Raw genomic sequence first — 12,500 nt, 5'->3', positions numbered from 1 at the left:
ATTTTTCGAAATTTCTTCCTTTTTTTCACCGAACTCTCCTTTTTCTTCGCGAACTGAGGAAGATCTGCGTTTCCGTGGAAGCGGGAACTTATCTGCTTGGCTCCAAGGTCTCGACTAAACACGGATTTTCACTTCTAGATTTGCTCACCGCATTGTCCTTCAGCATTTGTTCGGCCCGGGTTAGAGATGAAGTGGGTGAGAGTGAGAGTTTGAGTGAGAGAGTGAGAGCGTGAGAGTGGAGTTGGAGTGCGTACAGGAGGGAGACAGGGAAAGAAGGTCGTGAGTTTATAATTCCGTTGGGTCTTCAAGTTTTAATTCGATCGTAAAGGACCGAGGGATAGGTTGTTTGTTTTTTTGGCCCTGGTGAGATACACTTTATCAGTGCCAAGTACAGAGAATAAACACAGACACACACACGCATACACACTCACACATCCCTCTGCGGCGCGACTTTCAACAGTAGTTTGGCTTGCCGCGCTAGATTACTTGGACACAACTCTTCGTGGTTGGATAGTTCAACGAGACAAAGCAGAAAGAGAACGAGAGGGAGGAAGAGGAGGAGGAGTAGGTGGGAGTGGGGGTGAATGAAGAGAGGGGAGAGGAGAGGAAGGGCAAGGGGATGGGGGTGGAAGGAGGGGATGGAGTACAAAAGTTAAATTCTTCTCTTATGTCTCTTGTTTATGTGTTATTGTTTCACCCATCGCGCACCTGTTGTAGCACGAACTCAGTGGCACCAACCCCCGTCTCTCACTCGCGACGACCGGGCACTGTGGTTCCTGAGACCAGCTTCCTCGCCCCTTGAGTCGTCTTCGTCGTCGGCGGCGAGCTCGAAGAGGGGCAAAAAGTCACTTTTGACGGTAATTTCGGCGGCATCTTGGCACGCCTGACACTGTCACTCAATCAGGGCGAAGAGAGAGACTCTCCCGAAAGTTTTCTTCTTCTTCTTCGTCGTCTTCGTTGTCGACGCCGCGAAGTGGGAGAACTTCGTAGATCCGAAACCGATTTTGGATATTTTTTCTTCGAATTTTAGTGACTTCAGTTTACGCTCCACATCCTCAGCTAAGACCTGAAGGAGGTCGTCACTCCCAGAGGACTTCCATATCTGCAAAGAGAAGAAAAGTCTTTCGTCAGTTGGACTCTGTTGAAGAAGAGACTGAAGAGGAATCTTTGTATTCAGAAACTTACCTTCATTCTGTATAGACACGGTAAAGGAAACATGGACTGGAGGTGAAGCTTTTATTCCGTCTAACGACTTTCTCCAGTCCATGTTTCCTTTACCGTGCCTATACAACTTGTTCATATGGATTTACCTTCATTCTACCCAATCTCCTTCACCGAAATTCGGAAAAATTATTGCATCTTATAGATTTTATTCTGGCTAAAGCCAGATGTCTTAATTCATGAGAAGGATGCTCCGTTGTTTATGATTTTTTCTGTCTGTCTGTCTCTCTCTATCTCTCTCTCCCTCCCTCCCTCTTTCTCCCTACCTCTTCCTCCCTCCCTCTCTCTCACTCTCCCCACCCCCTCTCTCTCTCCCCCATTCTCTCTCTCTCTCTCTCTCTCTCTCTCTCTCTCTCTCTCTCTCTCTCTCTCTCTCTCTCTCTCTCTCTCTCTCTCTCTCTCTCTCTCTCTCTCTCTCTCTCTCTCTCTCTCTCTCTCCACTCCCTCTTTCTCTATCTTTCCTCCACTTTCTCTCTCTCTCTCTGTATCTATCTATAGATATGTATCTCTCTCTCTCTTTCTCTCCATTTCTCTCTCCTTTCCCTTCTCTCTCTCTTCCTCCATTCCTCTGCCCCCTCTCTTTTTTCTCCTTTTCTCTCTCCCCATCTCCCTCTCCCTCTTTCCCTCTTCCTCCCTCTCTCTTCCTCCTCTCTCTCTTTCTCTCTCTCTCTCTCTCTCTCTCTCTCTCTCTCTCTCTCTCTCTCTCTCTCTCTCTCTCTCTCTCTCTCTCTCTATCTCTCTCTCTCTCTCTCTCTCTCTCTCTCTCTCTCTCTCTCTCTCTCTCTCTCTCCTCTCTCTCTCTCTCTCTCTCTCTCTCTCTCTCTCTCTCTCTCTCTCTCTCTCTCTCTCTCTCTCTCTCTCTCTCTCTCTCTCTCTCTCTCTCTCTCTCTCTCTCTCTCTCTCTCTCTCTCTCTCTCTCTCCCTCCCTCCCTCCCTCCCTCCCTCCCTTCCTCCCCCCTCTCTCTCTCTCTCTCTCTCTCTCTCTCTCTCTCTCTCTCTCTCTCTCTCTCTCTCTCTCTCTCTCTCTCTCTCTCTCTCTCTCTCTCTCTCTCTCTCTCTCTCTCTCTCTCTCTCTCTCTCTATCTATCTATCTATCTCTCCTCCCTCCCTCCCTCCCTCCCACACTTCCTCCCCCCCCCTCTCTCTCTCTCTCTTACGATCCCAGTAGGTCTAGTAAATAAAAGAGCAACAAGTGAGGAAAGAAGATGATGATGATGAAGATGAGGATGCAGAGAAGTATTAGGAAAAATGAAATAGGAAGACGAGGTGGAGGAGAATGAGATTAAATGGTATGTGAAAAAATGAGAAAGAAGAGAAGTAGGATGTGGAAGAAACGAGAAAAAGTGAAATAGAGGACGCAGAGAAAGGAGAAGAAAATTGATGAAGAAGAAAATTAGCAGATGAAAAAAAGAGTAGGATTCGAAAGAAGTGTAGATAAATGAAATAGCGGACACAGAAAAGGAGAAGGAAAATAATAGACGAAGGAGAGGAAGAGGAGGAAGAGGAGGAAGATGATGTAGCGAGGAAAGAATGATTAGTGGACAAAGCAATAGAAGTAAGGAAGGAATGACGTCTCGCCTTCGTGTTAATCTTTTCTTCGTTTTCCTCCTCTTTCTCCTTTTCTTCTTCTTCTTCAAATCTAATGGACAAGATAAAAAGAGAGGAATTTGGGAAGAAAGATTGAGTTGGTCGCTTCAGCTTCTTTAGAATTTCATTGAATCGTGGAACGGTGAAAATTTTCGAAGCCAGCTGTTGCAGATCGTCAGCTGGAGTTCAGATGGACTCAACTTGGCTGGAGGGATTGGAGGGGTCAGGGGGTGGTCATAGTCCATCGATACATCGTCCAAGTTGAGGCCCTTCCATCGAACAGGATTCCAAAATTTTAGGGGAAAATGGTGACACTCTGGAGACCAGATTAACGAAGTATTATTTTATGATCGGAAACTAATCTTCATTGATCACTCATGTCATCTCAACTTTCTATTTCTCTTTACCGGTTTGATGATTCCATCTCTTAGGCGCTACTTGATGATAGAAGCGCTGGTTATTGTCGATGGAATGCAGTACAATACTGAATCAAATCGTCTGTTGTAGATATGGACCAAAAGGTCTCCTGTCGGCATGCTCCGCCTTTGTAATCCTTTGTTCGGTAGAAAGATCCCAGTTTGGTCGAGTATGTTCATGTACGGGAATCCGAAATTTCTTAAAGAATTTTTCCCTCAAAAAAAAAAAAAAGCAAGAAAGTTTCTGTGACCTGCATGTGTTTCTTTTATGTTTACTTTGTCGCCAGGCGACTTTATTCGGTCGGTAGGAAACACGAAGTCATTCTTTCTCGATCACACGATCATTTCCCAAGATTGTCCACTAATCTAGCTTAGCGTCTTAAACTCAGAAGCCCGAAAGAGATTTAGTCCCTTCAGCACGGTGATCTACTTTATAAACATTATTCTGGCTAAAGACGGATGATATCATGCAGCTGAGGGGAATCCCTGCCCCTCGTATCAATAAAGTCACCAGTCATTTGCTTTAATCAAATCTAGGAAATGTCCCACGAAAGTCTTCGTTAATCCGCAGCTGAAGGAATTTGTCTAGTAGTAATATCTAGATTCTACAATGACTAGGTTAACTAGAAGAATTAGGTGAAATAACGTCACTCGCAAATGAGCACCTCATTAGAATTTATTAGATAATTAGATCCTAGAGAGTTTGGTGATGCCAAACCTCCAGGAAGATTCTATGAACTTGCAACAATTGGTCAGAGACACACCACGGCATCGCGCGACTTCTCAAAAAAAAAAAAAAAAAAAAAAAAAAAAAAAAAAATCTTCACTTTACTGAGACATTCCGCCACCTTCAGCTGGCTTCTGTTATGCATTACGTCATGTGGAGGAAGTAAACAAGGGGCGTGGGGCGGGAGGGGGGGAGGTTGCACATGCCTCACATAGTCGTCCCCCCACCTCCTCCTCCCCCCAGCAATTCCCCACATCCCCATGGAGGGGACGGGGGTGGGGTGGGGGTTAATGTGCGAAATCCCACAAAACCTCAGATTTCGGTGTTTGGTCCACTTGGAAAAATGTCAAGTTTTCCTTCCCGCTGATCACAACAACACACAGGTCTGTTGGCCGCTTTGTCGGTTGTCCGCTTTCCTGATAGCAAACAGAGGGGATGCTTGTGGGGACGGACTGTCCGTGTCTGTTTGCTTGAGTGCTTTCCTGCTTGCTTGCTTGCCTGCCTACCTGCCTGCTTGCCTGCCTGCTTGGCAGCCTACCTGCTTGCCTTTCTTCCTGTTTGCTGCCAATTTGCCTGCCTGTCTGCTTGTTTACCATCCTTACCTAGATGGCTCGACTGATTTCGCTCAGGGCAAGATACACACACTCGTCACACGATCTGGCACCCCGGCGACTGCTGCCTCTGTGTGCATACACAGCGTCCTCTCTTCCTGGCGTCGTGACACCCAAGGCCACCGCCGCTACTGACGGCGCCCGAGTCGATCTCCGAATCAGGTGCCTTTCGTACATGAAGGACGGTGAAAGGGACCCCCATACTATTCCACTCGATCTCTTTGGCAACAAGGACACCACCCTCCTGACTAAGGCGAAGAAGGAGGTGTCAAGGGTACTTGCGGGTTCGCAATGGTGATGATGGTGATAGTGATGGAATTGGTGATAATGAAAGTGATGTACACACAGACTTGCCGGCAGCGACGTATCACACTCCGACACGCAGCGGTGAATGATCAAATAGGTTGTTGAGGCACAGAGGTGTGGAGGTGCCAGTGGTGATGGTGGTGGTGGCTGGAGGACACGAGGAGGGGTTGATGGTGGTGGAGGTGGTGGTGGTGGAGGCGGTGGTGGCGGTGGATGACAAGAGAGGTCAGAGAAATATGCCATAGGGGTGGGTAGGGACGGGGGGGGGGAAGGGGAGTTGAACTTCATAAGGAGGTAGGGGGGTGGGGGGAGTGGAGGGAGGGATAAAGAGTGTGCCCTCCTTCGCCCCCTTCCCCCCTCCCCAGCACCTGCGACGCGCATGACGAAGGAGACACCTTTGCAGTCGAAGCCAAAATATGCTTTCCCTCTTCGGAGACTCCCAAAATCTCGAACTCGCTGTCTTGGGCGAGCTCGCGAAGAAGTGGAGGAACCTACCAGATTTGATGTCGCCCTCCTCTCCTCCTCGGCCCCGTCGCCCATCTCTTCCCTTCCCCCGCCCATCTCCCTCCCCTCGCCCACCTCTCCCAAACTCTCATTTAACCTCAACCTCACTCAACTGCTCTTCCTCAGGGCGGGACATTGAGGCACCAACCCGTGGCCTATTTTTAGAACCGACGGGGCCCCATGGTGCAGCTGGCACCCGCCAGCGAAAATTCGTCCTCCTCCCCCTCCTCCTCCTCCTCCTCCTCCTCCTCCTCCTCCTCCTCCTCCTCCTCCTCCTCTTCCTCCTCCTCCTCCTCTTTCTCCTCCTCCTCCTCCTCTTTCTCCTCCTCCCCTTCCCCTCCTCCTCCTCCCCTTCCCCTCCTCCTCCTCCTCTTTCTCTTCCTCTTCCTCCACCTCTTTCTCTTCCTCCTCCTCTTCTTCTTCTTCTTCCTCCTCTTTCTTTTCCTCTTCCTCTTCCTCCTCCTTCTCCTATTTCTCATGTTCTTCCTATCCTCCTCTTTCTATCCTCTCTTTCTCTTCCTCTTCTTCCTCCTCCTCATCATCTTCTTCCTCCTCCTCCTCCTCATCATCATCATCTTCTTCCTCCTCCTCCTCCTTCTCTTCCTCCTCCTCCTTTTCCTGTTCCTCATGTTCTTCCTATCCTCCTGTTCCTATTCCTCCTCCTCGTCCTCCTTCTTCTGCTCCTCCATTCCATCTAATCCTCCTACTCCCCTTCTCATATCCCTCCCTCTCTTCCTCTTCCTCTTTTTCTTCCTCCTGCTCCCCTCCTCCTCCTCCTCCTCCTCCTCCTTCTCTTCCTCTTGCTCTTTTTATTCCTCTTCCTCCCCTCCTCCTCCTCCTCCCCTCCTCCTCCTCCTCCTCCCCTCCTCCTCCTCCTCCTCCTCTCCTCCTCCTCCTCCTCCTTCTCCTTCTTCTTTACCTCCTCATCTTGCTCCTCTCCTTCTCCTGTTCCTCCTTTTCTTCCTCCTGCTTATTTTTACTTTTCTCTCTTGTTTTTTCTTTCCCATCTTTCTACTACTGCCCCTCCTCCCTCTTCCTCTTCGTCCTTCTTCTCCTCCTCCTCCAATTCCTTCTTCTCCTCTTCCTCCTCCTCCTTCTCCCTCTTCCTCTTCGCCCTTCTCTTCTTCCTCTTCCTCCTTCTTTTCCTCTTTCTCTTTCTCCTTTTCCTCATCTTCCTGTTTCCCCTCCTTCTCTTTCTCCTTTTCCTCCAATTCCTTCTTCTCCTCTTCCTCCTCCTCCTCCCTCTTCCCCAGTTCTTCTTTTTCTCCTCAACTTCTTCTTCCACATCCTCCTCCCTCTTCCACATCCTCCTCCCGCTTCTTCCTCTTTTTCCTCCTCTTCCTCCTCCTCGCATACAGGACGAGACTTGTATAGTAACTTACTGGAAAGTGGCCTCCACCAAGGCGTAAACAGCCCTACCCGAGGAGATAACATCCTTGACCTAATATTCTCTACAACAGAAAATCTTGTAAACCAAGTAAATATAGGCCCATTATTCAGCACTAGTGATCATCGTACCATCACATTCAAAATTAAAATGGAAGCCAATTTATCTAAGACCAGCAAAGAAAAAGTACCCGACTTCCGTAGAGCTAATTTCAATAGACTTCGATCATTACTAGAAAACTTAGACTGGAGTACAACTTCGAACGAGACTGATATTGATAAAGCGTGGGAAAACTTCATCAAGGACCTAAACAATGCTGTAAATCTCTGTGTTCCCTATCGTGAGAGGCGCCCGGCAACAAATAAACCAAAGTGGTGGAATAGGGAAATTAGTAACAACCTCTCTCGTAAAAAGAGTGCGTACAAAAAGTATTTATCAACTAAAAGCCAAGAAGATAAACTAACACTAGACGGAATTCGCCGCGAAACAAAAACACTGATAAAGCGTAGTAAGAAAGATCTTGAAGAATATATTGCTGAGGCAAGCAAGTCGAACCCTAAAGAATTCTATAGTTATGCGAATAAGAAGAAAACGCTCACCTGCGGCATTGGACCATTAAATGACGATGAAGGAAAACATACGGATGATGAAAATGAGATGGCCTCAATCCTTAATAATTTTTTTGCATCCGTCTTCACAGACGAAGATTGCTCAGTGTATCAGCCACCAGAACATAAAATGTGCCAAAACGTTTTAAATCAACTCATAATTACAGAAAGGGATGTCGTACAAGTGATTGATAAGCTCAAAATGAATAAAGCCCCGGGACCTGACAAAATTTCACCTAGAATTCTGCAAGAAGTCAAAAATCAAATCGGTAAACCCTTGTGCATCCTCTTCAACAGATCATTAGCACTCGGTAAAGTCCCATCAGATTGGAAATGTGCTAACGTAACACCAATATTCAAGAAAGGGGACAAATCACAACCAGGCAACTACAGACCGATTAGCCTAACTTCGATTGTGTGCAAACTGCTAGAGACAATTATCTGTGACAGCGTAGTAAATTTTTTAGAAGAAAATAAGATTATGAAAGATTCACAACATGGCTTCCGAAGCAAACGCTCATGTCTAACTAATCTCCTTGACTTTTTTCATGACGTCTTTAACAAATACGAGGAATGTAGATCTGTTGATATAATCTATCTAGATTTTCAGAAGGCATTCGATAAAGTCCCCCACAGACGATTGCTCGACAAATTAAAAATGCACAGCATTTCTGGTAATATCCACAACTGGATTAAAGATTGGCTCTCAGAGCGGAAACAGAGGGTCGTAATTAACGGGGCATCATCTAGCTGGCTCGACGTTAAAAGTGGCGTACCGCAAGGATCAGTTTTGGGACCCGTCTTGTTCTTAATATATATAAATGATCTAGATGACGGCCTCCTCTGCAAAGTATCAAAATTTGCTGATGACACAAAAATTGCCGGTAAAGTAATAACCACCAAAGAGAAAGAAACTCTACAATCCGATCTAGATAAATTATCAAGTTGGGCTAGCAAGTGGCAAATGAAATTTAACGTTAACAAATGTAAAGTTATGCACATTGGAGGTAACAATGATCACATCCAATACCAAATGAATGGCGAAATACTGGATACAGTAACTAAAGAAAAAGATCTAGGAGTTTTAATATCAAATGATTTGAAGCCAAGTCAACATTGCTCAGAAATTGTTAAAACAGCAAACAAATTAGTTGGCTTCATCGGAAGAATCTTCGAAAATAAATCAGAAAAAATATTGCTAAACCTCTATAACTCCTTGGTTCGTCCCCATCTAGAATACTGTGTACAATTTTGGTCCCCATACTACCAGAAAGATATTAACAAACTAGAAAGAGTACAACGGAGAGTGACCAAAATGATACCAAGGCTGAGAAATCTGCCGTATGAAGAAAGACTAAAAAATCTAAACTTGTTCTCCCTCTCAAAAAGAAGAATGCGAGGAGATTTGATTGAGGTTTTTAAAATGTTCAAAGGCTTTGACAACATTAATGTCAAAGATTACTTCTTATTAGACCAATCAAATACAAGAAGACGCCACGATTTCAAAGTAATTGGCAAAAGATTCTCTACGAACGAAAGTAAGCACTTCTTCTTTAACCGGGTTGTTAACGTGTGGAATTCGTTACCTCCCACTGTCGTCGAAAGTAACACGATAACAACATTTAAAAATCGCTTAGACAAATACTTGGAATCTAATCCGCAGATAAAATATTATCCTTTGCAATAAAAGATATGACAATCAGACATTTAAATCATAATTGGATTAATCGGATAGGATAGTGATAGCAGTAGTGTTAGTTCGAAAGTAACACGATAACAACATTTAAAAATCGCTTAGACAAATACTTGGAATCTAATCCGCAGATAAAATATCATCCTTTGCAATAAAAGATAGGACAACCAGACATTTAATCATAATTGGATTAATCGGATAGGATAGTGATAGCAGTAGTATTAGTTTATCTTCTATCGCCTAGTTGCCCTGTTTCCTTAACTGTAGTGTAGTTTAGTTAACACAAACAGCCTCGTTAGGGCCAGTAGGCCTGCTGTTGTTTGTTCTTCCTTTGTGTTCCTTTGTGTTCCTTTGTGTTCCTCCTCCTCCTCCTCCTCCTCCTCCTCCGCTACCTCCTCCTCTTCCTCCTCTTCCTCCTCCTCTTCCCCCTCCTCTTCCTCCTCCTCCTCCTCCCCTCCTCCTTCTCCTCCTCTTCCTCCTCCACCTTCTCTTCCTCCACCTCCTCTTTCTCATCCTCTTCCTCCTCCTGCTCTTCCTCCCGCTCTTCCTCCTCCTGCGCTTCCTCCTCCTGCTCTTCCTCCTCCTCCTCTTCCTCCTCCTCTTCCTCTTCCTTTTCCTACTCCTCCTCCTCCTCTTCCTCTCCCTCCTCCTGCTCTTCTTCCTCCTCCTCTTCCTCCTGCTCTTCCTCCTCCTCCTCCTCCTTCTTCCCCAGTTCTTCTTTTTCTCCTCAACTTCCTCTTCCACATCCTCCTCCCGCTTCTTCCTCCTTTTCCTCCTCCTCCTCCCTTTTCTCCACCTTCTCTTCCTCCACATCCTCTTTCTCCTCTTTTTTCTCTTCCAGCTCCTCCTCCTCCTCTTCTTCCTCCTCCTCATCCGCTACCTCCTTCTCTTCCTCCTCCTCTTCCCCCTCCTCTTCCTCCTCCTCCTCCTCCCCTCCTCCTTCTCCTCCTCTTCCTCCTCCACCTTCTCTTCCTCCACCTCCTCTTTCTCATCCTCTTCCTCCTCCTGCTCTTCCTCCTCCTGTGCTTCCTCCTCCTGCTCTTCCTCCTCCTCCTCTTCCTCCTCTTCTTCCTCTTCCTTTTCCTACTCCTCCTCCTCCTCTTCCTCTCCCTCCTCCTGCTCTTCTTCCTCCTCATCTTCCTCCTGCTCTTCCTCCTCCTGCTCTTCCTCCTCCTGCTCTTCCTCCTCCTGCTCTTCCTCCTCCTCCTCTTCCTCCTCCTCTCCCTCCTCCTCCTCCTCCTCCTTTTCCTATTCATCCTCTTCTTCCTCTTCCTCCTCCTCCTCCTCCTCCTCCTTTTCCTACTCCTCCTCTTCTTCCTCCTCCTCCTCTTCCTCCTCCTCCTCCTCCTTCTCCTCTTCCCCCTCCTCCTCCTCCTCTTTCTACTCCTCTTCTTCCTCCTCCTCCTCGGCCTAGGGGCCATGTTCTGGACCTCTCTTTTGGCACTCTATGGTCGTTGTAACTCATCTTGAGCCCTTGACAATAATCATCAAATATATATAGAAGGAGGCGAACATCGCAGAGGAACGTGTCTTGGACTCTCATTGCGAAAACGCCACAAGTGTGACGTCACAGCCTGTGACGGAGAGAAATGACGTCACGAAAAAAAGAAAAATATATATTTTTGGACTAGACCTCGGATAGCCATAAGACACTCAGGAAACGATGTAGTAAATGTTTTTGATTACCCCCTACGGACCAGTTACGCAGAATTCTTATATTGTTGGAAACAATAATAATAATAACAAAAATATATTTCAAATTTTGCAGTCCCACCTCTCCGTTACCTCTCATAGAAGCGCTGGTGAATTATCGGCGAGGAAATAGAAAACAAGAAAGGGCCCCCAACGCCCACCTTGCAAATTGCGAAACCCGCCAACACATCGCTTCTGTCGTTATGCCTGAACCCTTTACCCTTCCTCCCCATCTCCTCTCCTCTCTTTCTTCTCTTTTTTCTTTCTCTCTCTCTCTCTCTCTCTCTCTCTCTCTCTCTCTCTCTCTCTCTCTCTCTCTCTCTCTCTCTCTCTCTCTCTCTCTCTCTCTCTCTCTCTCTCTCTCTCTCTCTCTCTCTCTCTCTCTCTCTCTCTCTCTCTCTCTCTCTCTCTCTCTCTCCTCTCTCTTTCTCTCCATGTGTCCCCTTCCCTTCCTTTCCTTCTCTTTCTTTCCCTTCCCTTCCATTCTCTTCCCTTCCCTTCCCTTCCATTCCCTTCCCTTCCCTTTCCTTTCCTTCCTTTCCCTTCCCTTCCTTTCCCTTCACTTCCTTTCCCTTCCCTTTCCTTTCCTTCCCTTCCCTTCCCTTCCCTTCCCTTCCCTTTCCTTCCCTTCTTTTCCCTTCCCTTCCCTTCCTTTCCCTTCCCTTCCCTTTCCTTCCCTTCCCTTCCCCTCTCTTCCCCTGGTTACCTTCCCTCCCTTCTCCTCCTCTCCCATCTCCTCGATTCCCATCCTCTCTCCTTTACACTTCCTTCCCTTCTCTTCTCTCTTCCCTTTCTTTTTCCCCCCCCTCTCCTCCTCCCTTTCCCCCCTTCCTTTACCTCCTCTTTGTTCTCTCCCATCCTCTACACATGGGCGCCCCTTAAACACATTATTCTGGCTCGTGTCTGACGATTTTATTCAGCCGAGTGGTTGGTGTGGGGGGATAGATGTTACTTTAACTAAAAAGTAAGGTCGGACGTCACTTTAACTGGAAGGTAAGGGCAAACGTTACTTTAACTAAAAAGTAAGAGCAGACGCTACTTTAACTGAAAGGTAAGGGCAAACGTTACTCTAACTAAAAGGTAAGGGCAAATGTCACTTTAACTAAAAGGTAAGGGGAAGACGTTACTTTAATTAAATGGTAAGGTCAGACGACACTTTAACTAAAAGGTAAGGGCAAACGTTACTTTAACTAAAAGGTAAGAGCAGACGTTACTTTAACTAAAAGGTAAGGGTAGACGTTACTTTAACTAAAAGGTAAGGGTAGACGTTAATTTAACCAAAAGGCAAGGGCAGACGTTACTTTAACTAAAAGGTAAGGGCAAGACATTACTTTAACTAAAAGGTAAGGTCAGACGTTACCTTAACTAAGAGGCAAGGGCAGACGTTAATTTAAATTAAAGGTAAGGGCAGACATTACTTTAACTAAAAGGTAAGGGTAGACGTTACTTTAACTAAAAGGTAAGGGCAGCCGTTACTGTAAATAAAAGGTAATAGTAGACATTACTTTAACTAAAAGGTAAGGGCAGACGTTACTTTAACTAAAAGGTAAGAGCAAACGTTACTTTAACTAAAAGGTAAGGGCAAGACATTACTTTAACTAAAAGGTAAGGTAAGACGTTACCTTAACTAAGAGGCAAGGTCAAAGGTTACTTTAACTAAAAGGTAAAGGGAAGACGTTACCTTAACTAAAAGGTAAGGGCAGACGTTACTTTAGCTAAAAGGTAAGGGCAAATGTTACTTTAACTAA

General features: G+C 46.1%; 1 protein-coding gene across 3 annotated transcripts in view; it reads right to left on the bottom strand.

Moving 5' to 3' along the window:
- Positions 1-4,919, bottom strand: part of LOC143018872 (uncharacterized) — a 64,397-nt gene extending 59,478 nt beyond the window's left edge. Inside the window, exons 1-2 of one of the 3 annotated variants that reach the window (XM_076174411.1) lie at positions 4,554-4,919; positions 1-1,102 (exon numbers count right to left, since the gene is read on the bottom strand). The exon at positions 1-1,102 is cut by the window's left edge and continues 460 nt beyond it. The gene's annotated coding sequence lies outside the window, so the exon portion shown is untranslated. The remainder of the gene's footprint in view (positions 1,103-4,553) is intronic. The other 2 variants (XM_076174409.1, XM_076174410.1) reach the window with 2 other exon arrangements.
- Positions 4,920-12,500: the final 7,581 nt, after the last annotated feature.

This window comes from Oratosquilla oratoria, chromosome 36 (assembly GCF_046742065.1).
Source record: "Oratosquilla oratoria isolate Oo_2021 chromosome 36, ASM4674206v1, whole genome shotgun sequence".
In the NCBI taxonomy this organism is placed as follows: domain Eukaryota; kingdom Metazoa; phylum Arthropoda; class Malacostraca; order Stomatopoda; family Squillidae; genus Oratosquilla; species Oratosquilla oratoria.
Note: the sequence above shows the minus strand (reverse complement) of the source record. Positions and strands in the feature narration are given on the sequence as shown.